Here is a 14,634-nt window from a genome sequence, read left to right as displayed (position 1 = left end):
AAATGTAACTAGCCATCCTGTATTTTATCTGGAAACCCTATTCTAATGGGTTAATGGTTCTAAGATCATTAATAAAAAGAGTTTTTGAGATGCATTTGGTCTTGGTACACACTACCTGGGCCCCTGTGTTAGAGGTGGTTTAATATCCTGGTAAAGACAGTGTCTTGGGGGGGGGGGGAGAGAAATATCCGAGGTGAGAGAGACACATCAGTTGGCTGCCTCCTGCACATGCCCCGACCAGGGCCAGGGATCGAGCCTGCAACTGAGGTATGTGCCCTTGACCTAAATTCGAACCCAAGACCCTTTGGTCTGTGGGCCAGCGCTGTAACCACTGAGCAAAACTGGCCAGGGCAAGACTGTGTCTTTCTTGCTCACTGAATCCCCAGTGCCCAGAACAACCTGGCTCCTAGGTGCTCAGTAAAGATGCACTGAATGAACAGCTAAAAGACAAGACCTTGTTATAAGTCAATCGGATTTGGTAAGTACACATACTGTAAACCTGCCTTACGGACCGAGCACCTCTTTCACCTGAGCTAGAGAAGCCAGAGACCCGCTGGCCAGGCTCCCCACCCTCCACCACCAGAATCAACCGGGAATGGAAAAGGGGGGCAGCTTCCAGCTCCTGCCTTCTCGAAATCTCGGCCACCTGCCACCGATATGGAGCCAGACCTGTGCCGTTTACGTCTCAGCCCCTGGCCTGAGCTCCCTCCACGGCATCCCCCAACACAGCATGGGCTATAGGACCACTTCACACCAATTCATTTCATACTTCATTTATTTTATTAAAAAAGATAAAACTTCCAGGTTCAGAGTTCACTCTTTCCCCCACCCCCTTCCTCCTGGCAAACAGGAGACATCTGGGCTTCGACATGGGAGCGGAGGGGTTTGGGGGGGGAGCTGCTGGTGGAAGGGAGTCAGGTGCGGCCCCTCCTGAGCTTCCCAGGCCCACAAATATCTACATTTCCTGGGAAGCTGTGAGCACAGAGGATTTCCCCAGGAATCCGGGCCAGGCTTATAAAGCAATGATCCCGACATCAAGAAAAGAAACCAGCCAGTAAATTCCTAGTTAGTTCGTTTTCTAAGACTTCTGAATGTGTTTTGAATTTTCTCTAAATTAAGATAATCATAAAAGGTTAAGATATTTAAACAGAGCTCCACCTGATCCCCGGCTTGATTCGTATGCTTAATTAGTTCCCGAACATATGGTTCAGAGCTTCTTATAAAAACAGGGCAACGACTCGAGGTATATTTGGGTATTAGATTGTATGATGTTAAAGGGACGTTCAGACCCATCTCAAAGGCCTTAACCTGCCCTTGATCTGTGCTGGAAGCTTTTGCTGACATCTGTTTCAAAGGGATACCAAAAAAAGTCCCAGTGGCCTCATGATAAAACAAAAACCCATACGGAGATAGATATCAGGCATTAAAATACTTTGGATTCAGCAGCATCTGAGGAATGTGTGGCCCCAGAAGTAACAGTGGGGGGCGGGTTTTGAGGAGGGGCTCTGAGCGCTGAGAGCGCAGTCCTTGGCTCAATAGAGAGAGGGAGCAGCTGGGTCACAAATGTCCCCAGGGCCCTTTGTTCTTCCGTGTGTTTTAGTCCCTGATAATAAATCAGGTGTTCCCATGTGGGGGACACCATTCAGGTCACCAGGAGTCACTTCCCTAGCTCCCAGGCAACCCCACTCTTCCCCACCCCCCTCCCAGGAAAGCACTTGGGAGACTCCCCCCAACCAGAGCCAGGCACGGTCCTGACTCATCCACAGTCCTTGGTGTAGTTGTGGAACTAGCCCCACCCCTAACCTGCACTGCGTGTGTGTGTGTGTGTGTGTGTGTGTGTGTGTGTGTGTGAGTGTGTGTGTGCGTGTGTGTGTATATGTGTGAGTGTGTGCTCTGCATAACAGCTTTCCAATAAGCCCCCTCCCCAACCTCCAATCAGGTTTCTGCCCCTAAGTCCCTCCTGCCTACACATTCTGGATCCATCATGTTTGTGGAAATTTGGGCCACCTATGGGAAACGGCAAAGTCATCCAGGGCCATAGGACAGGCCCCGGTGGGGATCAGGCCCATCTCTGTGGTTTCAGCGCACCACGGCCCCACCCACAGTCATCCATCCACCCACCCAGTCACCTATCCTCTTAATATGGACTCACCAAGCCCCTCTTGGGGGGGTAATAAGGGGCTGTGGGAAACCCAGGCCTGGCTCCAGTGCAGTCCTGCCCTCCAGGAGCTTGCGGTCTAAGCTGATGAGGCGGGTACAGGAGACAGGCATTGAGTGAGGCCGTCACAGGTGCTTGAAGAGGCCTGAGCAGCATGACAGAGGAAAGAGAGGGAAAGACCGTCTCAGGCAGGAAATGAGGCCGCTTCACCGAGGACATGGTGCTTGCCCTGGGCTCTGAACGATGCACCCATTCAGACAACACACGAAAAAACAAAGGGCCCTGGGGACATTTGTGACCCAGCTGCTCCCTCTCTCTATTGAGCCAAGGACCGAGCTCTCAGAGCTCAGAGCCTGTCCTCAAAACCCACCTCCCACTGTTGCTTCTGGGGCCACACATTCCTCAGATGGAAGAAGACACTCCAGGCGGAGGGCGCGGTGAGAACACAGGCCCAGAGAAAGGAAACCACGGTGAGGTCCAAACACAGCGAGCATTCTCCAGGTACAAACAGCATACGCATCCCCACTCACCTGACCTTCAAACAGCCTCGGGAAGTGGGTAAGGCAGGTGTGATTATTTCCATTTTATAGAGAGGAAACCCAGCGCGCATAGAGGTTGTGTACATTTCCCAAGGTTTCACAGCTCAGATGCCGTGGAGCCCAGATTCACAGCCAGGCTTAACCTTCTGGATCCGCCCAAGGCTGGAAAGTGGAGAAAAGGTCAGATTGCCAAGGGCCTTAAATGGAAAGCTGAGGAGGTTGCAGGTTCCTCTGCGGTCACGGGGAGCGATCGAGGACTTTGAGCAGGGCTGGAAGATCCGCGGGACAGCTCTGAGCAGGAGAAGCCAGGGCAGGAGGAGGCTGGGCGCAGGAAGAAGGAAGAATCGGCGGCGGTCCCTCAGCCCCAACCTGGGCCCGAGCCGGAGGAGAAAGGCAGACGACGCGGGCGGGCGGCAGTTAGACGGCTCCACGCAGAGGCCAGGAAGGAGGCTCCAGGGACCGCGGTGGCCGTCCTTCCAAGGCGGCCGCTTCCTCTTAACGGCAGCTGAGACTTGGGCATCAGTGACGGCCACAGTGCAGAGTGATCGCAATGAGCCATATATTTCCTCCTTTACCCTCATACTAACCTTAGCACGTGGCTCATCTTTTAACTCTGTTTTACAGATGAGCAAACTGAGGCAACAGCAGTTAAGGACCTTGGCCATGGCTACCCAGGGAGAAAACGGCTTGGAGCGCAGTGCCAACAGGTCCCACCCAGAGCCTGAGCTCCTGGCTACCCACCTACCACCACCCCTCGTAGGTCTCACATGCCACCCCGATGGCCAGGGACTAGATGGCTCTCATCACCCATCCGTGCGCGTGCGTCAGCCTAGCTGCCCTGGGCCTGCAAAGCCCTCCCCGCTCTGGCCCAACGTTACCTTTCCCCTTTGTTACCTCCCGCTGGGTCCTGAGGGATCCCACTGCCACAGCCCAGCAGGCAGGAGGCCAGATCCGGCTGCGATACAGAGAGAGAGTCCCTGTGAGCTGGAGACCCAGCCTGGGGCGTCACAGCAGGAGACCTCAAACCAGGCCAAGCTCAGTGGGACTGAGATCAAAGGCAGCGGGGTGGGGGGAGTGGAGCAGAGCAACAAGGAACAGAAATGAGCAGGGGTGAGGCTGGTCTCATATCATTCCTGTGGCTGCATCCACGGGCTGGGGCTTCTTTGAAGGTCTGGGCCACCCCCAGCCTGGGTGCAAGACAGAAGATCCCCTCCCTTCCCTGGGTTCCCATGCCAGGAGCTGGGGGCTGAGGAGTCATCTGTCAATAAAAGTGGGTTCAATCTCCCGGCCCCGCTGCAGTGACCGCTTCTCCCGGGACCCCTTTGTTCCTGCATGTGGCATCTCGGGACCCTGTGTCCACACCCAGGCTCTTTTGTGTTGCTGCTTTCACTTTCTTGCGTAGGTGTGGATTCACTCTGGCTCGGTCTGTTACACTGTTCGTGGCTCTGGGCCTAGCACCAGGCATGATGTAGGACCTCCAGAAATCCTTAAGGCCTGCCTGATGGAGAGACACATCCTCTGCATGGCCCTGGGTCCATAAAAGCCCTCAGAAGGGACACTTGCTGAGAGCCACAGTGGTACACCAGGGGGAAAGCGCTGTCCAGGGCACCCAGGTCCCGGGTTCTCTCCTAACTCTGCCACCGGCCTCCGAAACAAGCCACATCACCTCAGTCTCCCCATTTGTGGCACTAAAGAAAGACTAGCTAGTCCTAAAGTTTCCACAAAGCTTCCTCATCTTCTTAGTAGTTCTTGGTAGTTCTGGGTCACCTCCTCGGAGAGGCCCTCCCTGACCACTCAGGCTACAGCAGCCCCTCCGCCCCTCCCAGGCACCTCTCCCATGGCCTGTTTGTTGTCTCCAGCTGACCTCTCCCTGTTTGGATATCTGTCTCCCTGGATAGGATAGAAGTTCCAGAACAGCGGGGAGCCTGTCTGCTCACCTCTACTGCTCCCTGCTCCGTCTCCAGGGCCCAGGACAGAGCCTGGCACAGAGTAGGTGCTCAGCTAATGTTTGTCAAATGAATGAAAGAACCATGGCACTTTCCTGTGTCATTAGATATTCCTCAAAAACCACATATATATTGGCTATAAAAGAGTCCAAAGTGTGGTATATTCAAATATATTAAACCAATCCTCTATTGTTGACATTTAAATTAATAACTACCGTTTAAGTGCCTAAGGAAGGTCGCTTTTGTTTCCCTATTTCCTGTCTGTCCCCACGGGAGCAGGGACTTTCTCTTCCTATGCATTACTGTCCCCACCCCAAGCACACGGCCTGGCACACAGGTGCTGTTTGAAGGTGTTTATTAAATGAAGTAAGGGCCTTCCCTCCCTCCAGGACACTTTCAATCATTTTGCCCCAGGACCACCAGCCTGTATAGGAAATGTCATGGGTGCCATTAAACCATGCCAACTTTACTGTGCTCCCATAGTACTGATAACACCTCTGCAGACACCTTTCCACTCTTCAAAGGCTTCCCACTAGCAATGTCTCCTTTAAGCCTGACTTAGGGGGATGACAGAGCAGATATGAAGGCCGAGAAAGATATGACAATCTGAGGTGAACCAGCAAGATGCGGGTGGAGAGGCCAGGACTGGAGCACCTGCTTGGCCACTGAGCTCGTTTGTAATTCCCAGGGGCATAGGACTCCTCCTTCCAGTTATTAGGGTCCCCAGGGGCAAGTCCAGCAGACCTCAGCCTGCTCATTCACCCCTAAGTGGAATCCACAATGGCGCATGGAGAGCCTCCCAAATCTGTTACCCACCCCCACCCGCCCAGACTCAGCTCCTCCAGCCTGTTCCATCATCCCCCTCCGTCAGGAACATTCCAGAAAACCACTTCCACACTACAAGCACCTATTCAACAAATATGTTTGGTCAACAAACGCCTTCAAAGAGTATCATTCGGGCCTGGGAAACCCTCATTATTTGGGGCTCACTAACTCAATATTTGCGCTCCTCCAGAGGCCGTTCGGGGCTAGAACGCGACTCTGTTAGCAGACTTGTCTCCACTCTGCATTTGTAATTCAGAGTGTAAACACGACTGTAGAAGGCGTGTTTCAGCAAAGTGTTTCCAAGCCTCCTCAAAAATCACGCAAACGCCCAGGAGCAACCCAACAGCTGGATGCAAGTTACACTCACCCCTGTCCATTCCTCAGGCAGGTCCCCTTAGGCCCGGCAGGCAGCCTGGCTAAACGGGGTAGTGACAAGCACTTTAGGAGTCAACGTGCCGTGACTGCCTTCCTTCCAAGCACATGCTGTTCCAGCCCCACTTGCTGAGTCTCCGAACCAGCCCTGGTCCTCCGTTTAGCTTTTTCTATGGCAAAGCTTGTTGCCGCCAATCAGACATTCAGCAGAACTGGGGAGTGAGCTCCAAATCGCTCTTGGGCTACACCAGGCTAAGAAACATTTAAGATCAGGTCCCAGAAAGAACCACCAGGAAAGGGGCTCCGGAGGGGCCTCTGAACTCGGAGGCCCCTCCTTCCTTTCACAAAACCCTGTTATTTGTCCCACAGAGAAATTCGCCTCTCTGCAAAGTCTGAGGACAAGGTGACATCCTGCAGCCACCGAGACAATCGCTCCATATCTCCAGCCTAGGGGTCCTGGTGGCCTTCGTTCTAGTCATTCCCTGTGGTCCAGCGAGGGAGCCAGCGGAGGAAAAGGCTGGAGTGAGGCCTGTCTGCCCACCCTAGCACTTCCGAACGGAAGCTTCCCACTTCTCTCTAGACTCTCAGGAGTCGGATGGTCCAATGTTGTGGGTTCAGGCAGCCCCATTCTGTCCCAGTTTAGGAGTGAATCATTTTAAAGTCACAAAGAGATCGCAATCTTCTGCAGCCTTCCAGGGGACGCCTTTTATCCCATCCACAGAGCAGATTCAGTGACATTCTAGGGGGAGGGGAGGGGAGGGGACAGGGGAGGGCAGAGACTCAGCAAAACACAGAGGTGTATGACCCACTGAACCTTGGCTTCCACCAGCCCCTGGTGTGGACGCAAAGCAACCAGGGAGGGAGGCAGAGAACCGCTGCTCCCAACTGGCTTCCTCGTGGCTGCGCAGCTCACGCCTCCCCTCTGGGCCCCTTTCTCCTGCCACAAAATGGAACGTTCGGCTGGAAGGGACTGCAAACAGCTTTCAGCTTATGCCCTGATTCCATTCTTTTGGTGGAGCTGCCTGGAGAGATGTGTCGAGAAGTATTTTGAGGGTTAGTGGGAGAGAGTAAGCTGGGCCCGATCAGCAATGTCTGCTCTAAGCACGGGAGGGCAGTGGCACATTTCCATGACATATACAGGGTGTCCCCCAAAAAATGTATACACACTTTGAATAATTATTAATTCCAATGGGTTAAATCTGAGAAGAAAGAAACATCAGTTGAGCTATCAGCTAATAACTGTGTATACATTTTGGGGGGATACCCTGTATTTGCCACTCCTGACATTGATACCCAGAGTCCTCTCTGGTTCAGATCTTGCATGATTTTAAGATTCCTCTTGACCACTGATTTCTTTGCCTTCTCCAAGGTCCTATTCCAAGGGCTCTTCCTACCTACCATGAATTGACAGTGGTCTATGGACAACTGCTATTAGGACTGAGCCATTCAAATTAGAGACAACCAAGGCCGTAGGAGGCCAGCTCTCCTTGAGACTACACATAAGCCCAGAAGAGAGTCTTCCTCTGTCAACACTGAACTGAAACCCTCAGGGCACAAAGCGCAGCCAAGCCGGAGGACCCCTTCCGAGATCACCCACTGTGCGGCCAACTCAAGAGGTGGCCTCTGTCCACTTGTTTTCACCATGGAGGCCTGAGAAAGCCAAATACCGTCTGAAAAAAGTGAAAAGAATTTTGAGCAGGGTTCTGTGGGGAATGGAGAGGCCTTCCCGTCTGTGAAAAGATGATCGCCGTGCCCCCTCCGAGAGGGGCAGCTGTGATGGTGCAATGAGGCAACGCAGGCCAAGTGCTCAGCACAGAGCTGGCACCAGTGCCCGGCGTTTAATGAGAGCAACCAGTGTCCACAAAATTACTCTTCAGGATCACTCTTGGGTGACATCGGGCCTACGGATATTAAATCTATTTTGCAACCAGCCCTCCCACCAGTGGGGTGGGGGCCAGCTCTCTCTCCACCAGGCCCGGCGCTGGCCAGTTCCAATAACGCGATTAGTCATTTTTCATTCCTGAGATGTCTACCCATGGGTGGGTGCATGTGTGCATGTGTGAGTGCGTATGTGCCTTTCAGAGCGGGGGAAAATCCATATTCTCTCTCTTCTGACCGAATTAATCAAATAAATCTTCTGTAAGGAGCTGCTAAATGAATCACAGATGTCCCTGCCCTTTTACAGGTTGCAGAAAGCACCCGCTACAGTCCTTTTAATTTATCAGAGGAAAAAAGATGCCCTCGTGTGCCCCTTCCCGCTTGCAATAATAATCAGAACCAGTCTATTTTCCAAGGGTCCCAGACTCATTTTCCAAAAATGTGTATCAATAGATGTAACAGCGGGAAGATTATTTTGCCAAGTCCCAGCCTCCAGCACAGCCAAGGTGCCCTGGCTGGGGAGAGCGTTTATAAAACCACATTTAATAAAAGAGTGTTATATTAAGTATGTTTGTGAGTGTATTTAAGCATATGGTTTCCATATCAGGCGTAAAGATGGCAAACACATGGCTTACCTTCTTTCTAACCTTTCCCGGAGACGTCCTTTCCAGGGGGTGGTGGGATGGGAGGATTCGGGCGGATGCGAGTCGGTGTGTGTTGTTTTGTTTTGCTTTTGACAACTCCGGCTCCCAGGGAAAAGCACCGAGCTCGGTTCAGACAACACGTGAAGACCCTCTGCCTCTTCTAGCTCTGTTGTGAGCCCAAGAAACCTGCTTCGATGCCTTTTTTCCACCGTCCCAGCTTTGTGCCCGCTCTCCCTTGCCTCCTCCGAGGCCGGGGGCTGGCTGGCTGTAAAGTGTGAATCAGTTTCAGCTGCAAAGAACTCGAGCTCCTGGATTTCCAACGTGAGCCCTTCGGAAAAGCAGGAGCTCTACGGAAGGCCGCCCAGATGGGTGTCCACCGGCCCCTTTCCCAGCAGCCATCGGCTCCAGGATTCGTCTGCCCAGAGACCCCCTTGGTACCTGTGTTGGGACTGAGAATTGATCTTTTCCCTTAGGTCAAAGGCAATGGGCTGTGGCCCTGTGGGTTCAGGGTCCCCAGAAACGCAGCGAGGAAAGGCCTCCACCGCCATCCCCCTCAAACATCCTACACAATCCCCCCGATTCTGAGGCAATCCCGGGAGCCAAAATGCCAAACTAGGAAGGGGGGGCGTTTGCAGTGGGGCCGCCCTGCCCACCCCCACAAGCCCAAACAGATTTGCCTGAGCGAGTTATAAATCTACCGGTACCATTTCTTTTTCGTCACTTGCCTAATCCCGTGCCCTTCGTTTCATGTGCTGTAATTATTAACATCTGCTTTGTGAGCCCGGCCGGTGGAGCTCGCAAAGGCAGTTTCAGTCCAGAACAATGGTGACAGCTGTTTCATTTAGCCCAGGGCCAGCACTTCCTGTTCAGCCTACATCTGCCCTCCTGTGTCCAATTTCTGTTTCGGGGGTTTTGTGTTTTGTTTTCTGTGCTCCCCCCCCTCCTTTCATCTGACCTTACTATACGTTTAAGAAGAATTGCTAACTTCGCACTCCAGCTAGTATTTCTAGCACATACTCTTATTAGGTTGGCGACAGCAGGGAGAGATAGGAGAAAGCCAGGATTGTGTCCAGCAGCTAACACGGAGGTGGAGGTGGAGGTGGAGGTGGAGGTGGAGGTGGAGGTGGGGTGGAGGTGGGGGTGGAGGTGGAGGTGGAGGTGGAGGTGGGGTGGAGGTGGAGGTGGAGGAGGAGGTGGAGGTGGGGTAGAGTGGAGGTGGGGGTGGAGGTGGGGTAGAGGTGGAGGTGGAGGTGGAGGTGGAGGTGGAGGTGGAGGTGGAGGTGGAGGTGGAGGTGGGGTGGAGGTGGAGGTGGAGGTGGAGGTGGAGGTGGAGGTGGAGGTGGGGTGGAGGTGGGGTAGGGGTGGAGGTGGAGGTGGAGGTGGGGGTGGAGGTGGGGTGGAGGTGGGGGTGGAGGTGGGGTGGGGGTGGAGGTGGAGGTGGGGTGGAGGTGGGGTAGAGGTGGAGGTGGAGGTGGAGGTGGAGGTGGAGGTGGGGTGGAGGTGGAGGGGGAGGTGGGGTAGAGTGGAGGTGGAGGTGGAGGTGGAGGTGGAGGTGGAGGTGGAGGTGGAGATGGGGTGGAGGGGGAGGGGGAGGGGGAGGGCAGAGTCAGAGACGAGGGCTGACTGGGGGCCCGGGGAACCAGGTGCTAAGGAAATTCCTGGGCCTCGAGGCTGGGCAACAGGCTGACCTCCCTGGAACTTAGACACAGGACAAATGGGCTTAGCTCAGCTGTCCCCTGGCTGGTATCATCTCTAGGGCTTATTGGGTAAGGGGCCACCCAAAAACACCCCACCGAGGGGACCGGGTCCCTGGGTGGCCCACACAAGGACCCTTTGGAAACCAAGCAGGCTCATCGGGTGGGGCGAGATTGAGGCCCCAGACTCTCTTTTTCCCATGAGTCTCCAGCCGAGCAGTAAAACTCCTTTCCAATTTGCAGGTGGAGGTCCACGGCGTGGGGAGAGGAAGTTCTGGGGAAACAGACTAAACAAAAGAGAAATAAAGCTTTGGGTCATCTGCCTGCACCCCTTGAGCACATATAACTTCATGGAACCAAAGAGAATGGGGACTATGCCCTACAGCCTTCTATCCACCCACCTATCCCAGCTCCATCCGACCCGAGCCTGGGGTCCCAGCTTGGCTGGCAGGCAGGTGGCAACTTATTCTCTGAGACGCCACCACAAGCGCTGGTTAGAAGCCTCGAGATCTGTGGAGGCTGCCCCAGGCATTGCTGGATATTTATTGCCAACTAGGGTAAGAACTGGTCTCCACGTGGATAAGAGCGGCAGGGATGTGTAAGTGTCCTGGGGGCGCTCAGAGCGGAGCATGGGAGTCAGGGACTGGGTGTCATCACTCAAATCGGGACACCAGGAGACTGTGTCTGTGCTTTCCCCTGGATCTCAGAGCATCGGGATTTGGCAGAGACCCGGGAGATTGATTCCCACCCCCCCACCCCCATTTTTCTTAAACTACGAAGAATCTGAGCACCAGAGAGAGGACGTGCCTATGGGTTAAGCTTGAGGATATCGATAGAGACGCAAGTGAAGATCAATCTGTCGCTTCCAGAAACGTGAGGCATTTTGACCATTTCAATATGAAATGTCTCCATCGCAGACCCTTCTCCGCCCTTCTAAGTAGCTCATGTGAAAATAACTCGGGATCCCCGTGCGCCCGGGAACAGCGAGGGGTGTTAGGGAGACCCCAGCTGCAGCTCAGCGCCCCAGGCCCAGGCCCTGGCCATCTTCTGGCTGCCGGGGGAGAGCTGAGCCCAGCAGACCTGAGAAAACTCTGAGGGCTGACTTGCCACCTGGGGGACCAGGAGGGTCGAGGCAGGTGGCCGAGCCCCCCCCCCCCCCCCCCGCCCCATCTTTGTAGGAGTGAGCAGGAAGAAGGGAGAGCTCAGTGTGAAAGACACAGCTGAGAAGTCCCTTCTCCCCACCATCCCCACCAGGTGTCAGGTGTGCGGAGCAGGGAAGGGAAGGCCCAGAGCCCAGGACACCCAGCGCCCCCAGCCCTCCCCTCCAGGCCCCTCCAGCCGCAGTGGCGGGAGGCCTGACCCAGCAGGAACTGCAGGGGACCCTCCCTAAACTCTGCAACCCCTGGAGCAGTGAGCATAGTGTCAGGAGGGTCGGATGCCCCTCACCCCAGGAGCATCTCCCTGCCCTCCGGGCCCTCCTGGCTGCCAGCCCCAGCCCCTTTCCCTGCCCCCTCCTCTTTTTCACGCCTTTTCTTCTTAAAGTTAATTGCAACTTTTTTCTCAGCCCTCTGATCTGGTTAAGCCACATCTCATTAGAAAAAGATTTAGCGGGAGCCAAAGCAGGCTGGAGACGGAATCCCTAATCAGCATAGAAAAGATTCGGGGTAACTGCTCTCTCCCGTCATCGGAGCCCCCTCCATGGGCTCTGTCATTAATCTGAAAAGAAAGTCTCAGCAGACGCCTTGGTGCTCAAGTACCCAGCGGCTGCGTGAACAACCCAGTGCTTGGGGTTTTCTCTTTCGGGAGGCGCAGGGCTTTGGTTGGTGGGGTCTGTAGGGGAGGGTAAGAAGCACTGGTTGAGGTAGGAAAATTTTGGGGGGTGCGTGTGAAGTGCTTTGGTTGTTAGGGACGTGTGTGTGGGTGTGAACTCTGGTTGTTGGAGTGTGTATATGAAGTGCTTTGATGTGTGTGTGTGTGTGTGTGTATGTGTGTGTGTGTGAAGCACACAGTTGCTGGGTACATGCGTGTAAAGAGCCTTGGTTCTCCTGGTACGTGTGTTTGTGGGTGTGAAAAACTTTGGGCATTGGGCTAGGGCTGCGAGGTGTTGGGTGGAAACCCTTCAGTTGCTATATGTGGGTGTGAAGCTGAGGGTGATGGGTAGCCCTTCATTTGTGTGGGGGGGACGCTTTGTTTATTGTGTGCATGTGTGTTCACATGGATTAGTAGCCCCTTTGGTCTTTTCCTCTCACCCAATTAAATCCCAACAGATGCTTAAGTGGGGATACATGGAAAATTAATTTAAGAGCAAACCATCTCCCTAGGTATGGACTCTGGGTCCTCAAACGCCCAGCAATGAAGCAGCACAGCATTTTCCTGCTCTTCCTTCCAGGTTTGGGAGTGATCTACAACGACCATGCATTCCTTTGTCATTGATGGAGCGGGGGAAGGATATTTTAATTAGTTTATTTTTAATTGAAAATGTCCTGCATGCTCATAAAAGAAGAAAAGCGGTAATACTCCTGGTGCAATGCGAATATTACCAGGGGTTAGATCATGAGAAGTCAGCCTCCCTTGCCCCCTGCTGCAATTCCTCTCCTGAATCGCCCCCCACCAGTCACTGCTGCACCCTTCCTGACACAGGCCGTGCATTCGTGTTCCACACTGGCTCACCATATTCTGCTCTTCGCTTCTTTCACTTAACAAAATATCCCAGAGTTTGCTCTCTAGCTGCACCGATTTACATGAATGCTGTGTTTTGAATTTATAAAATTAGCTAACTGGAAAGTAGGGACAGCGTCCAGGTGCCACGCTGACCAGACCCCTGGGCCCCAGGGCCCCACAGGGCAGGGAGAACACAGTTCCTCCAGCTCTCCTGTCACCTCACCCTGGTCTCCACTCTTCACCCTCATTGGATCTCGGCCTGTTGTGCAGTTGTTACAAACACTCCTGATGCACCAAATGGATGTGGGTATTTGCAGAGGATGCCAAAGTCCTATTTGTAAAGCTGGAGGAAATGGTTCTGGGGAGGGAAGTTTCTCGGAGGCACCCAGGGACCTGCTCCAAGCAGGGAGGAGTGGGGATTGATCACCTTCCAATGCTGGATCCAAACTCAAACCCTCCAGACCTGTCAGGTCCCAACAGATTATCTGCAGGCTGCAATGAAGACCACCTGTCCCAGTCAAGATGCAAATGCACACACTCAGAAATCACAGAGCTCTGTGCTCAGAATGTTTATCAAGGCCTGGCACGTGCTGTCCAACACAGTAGCCACTTGGCCACGTGTGGCTATTGAGCATTTAAAACGTGGCTACTCCAAGCTGAGGTGTGCTGTGAGTGCAAAATGCACACCGGATTTTGAAGACGTGTGAAAATCAAACATGAAGTATCTCATTAACAATTGCCCATTAATTAGATATTAAATGATGACATTTTGAATATACTGGTTAAATGAAATTATGAAAATAATGCTGTGTGCATGTCAAGTGCTTTGGCTCACCTGCTTCCCTCATCTAGTTTTAGTGTGAGCACTAGGAAATGTAAAATTACACGTGGCTTGCATTTGTGGCTCCCATTATATTTGTGTTGGACGGCGGGGGCCTGGAATATAATAGGCCCTTCCATGAATATTGGTATCCCCATTTTACCAAGGAACAAACCAGCTCAGAGACTGAGTGTCTTGACCAAGGACACCAGCTAATGAGCTGCAGAAACCCAAATTCACATCATGAGCAGCCAGTGATCCCAGCTGGACAGTCTCCTATTTGATGAAACTCTGAAAACAAGAGATGTGTTGTTGTTTTGACAAGCTCTTATGCAGAAGTGTTTAGGGCCAACAGGGACTGAAGCAAATTTGGAATCTGGAAAATGCTAAATAAGAGTCTGTGGCTCAGGGATTAGGGTGTCCTCCCAATACTCACCCAGAACGCTAAGGTGCAGGGTGAATGAATCTTAGTGCATGGTGCTTGGGTGGGCTTTTCAGCTCTCTGTGCAAACTCGGGCCAGCCTTTTCCCATCTCTGGCCCTCAGCTTCTCCGCCTGCAAACAGAAGGGGCTGGATAAAGTGTTCTCAGAGGTTCATCAGGATCCGTGGTGCACTCCACAGGTTTTTCCCTCCCAGTGGTTAAGGGGGAGCTTGAGAGCCACGTCCAGGGTCCTTGGGCGAGTGACACCGGTCCGTGTCATCTGTGAGATGCGGACAAGAACAGTGTGGACTGCACGTAGGTGCTCTGAGTGTCAATGAGACGATGCAGGCGATGCCCTCAGCACACGCCTGGCACACGGGCAGTGCCCAGTAAACGCTAGCTCACGCCACGGGGCAGTGTTCAGGTCGACCAGCTGGCTTGGGTAGTTCTGGGTCAGGAGACTCCGATTCGCCGGCAGTATCTGCCCGGGAGCCTCCCCTAACCTGACACACCCGCAGGCCGAATCTGATCTAAGGTAGGTTCCCTGGACTCGGCTTCGAAGGGTTTGATGCAGCTGCAGCTCGACGCCGGCCTGCGCGGGGAGCAGAAGCGCCGGGGCCCAGAGAGAGCGTCCAGCGGGGGACTCGAGGTTCCCGAGACACAGCGTCTTCTGCCT

The sequence above is a fragment of the Miniopterus natalensis genome, chromosome 14 (assembly GCF_054644295.1).
Source record: "Miniopterus natalensis isolate mMinNat1 chromosome 14, mMinNat1.hap1, whole genome shotgun sequence".
Lineage (NCBI taxonomy): Eukaryota > Metazoa > Chordata > Mammalia > Chiroptera > Miniopteridae > Miniopterus > Miniopterus natalensis.
This window is presented reverse-complemented; position numbering follows the sequence as displayed.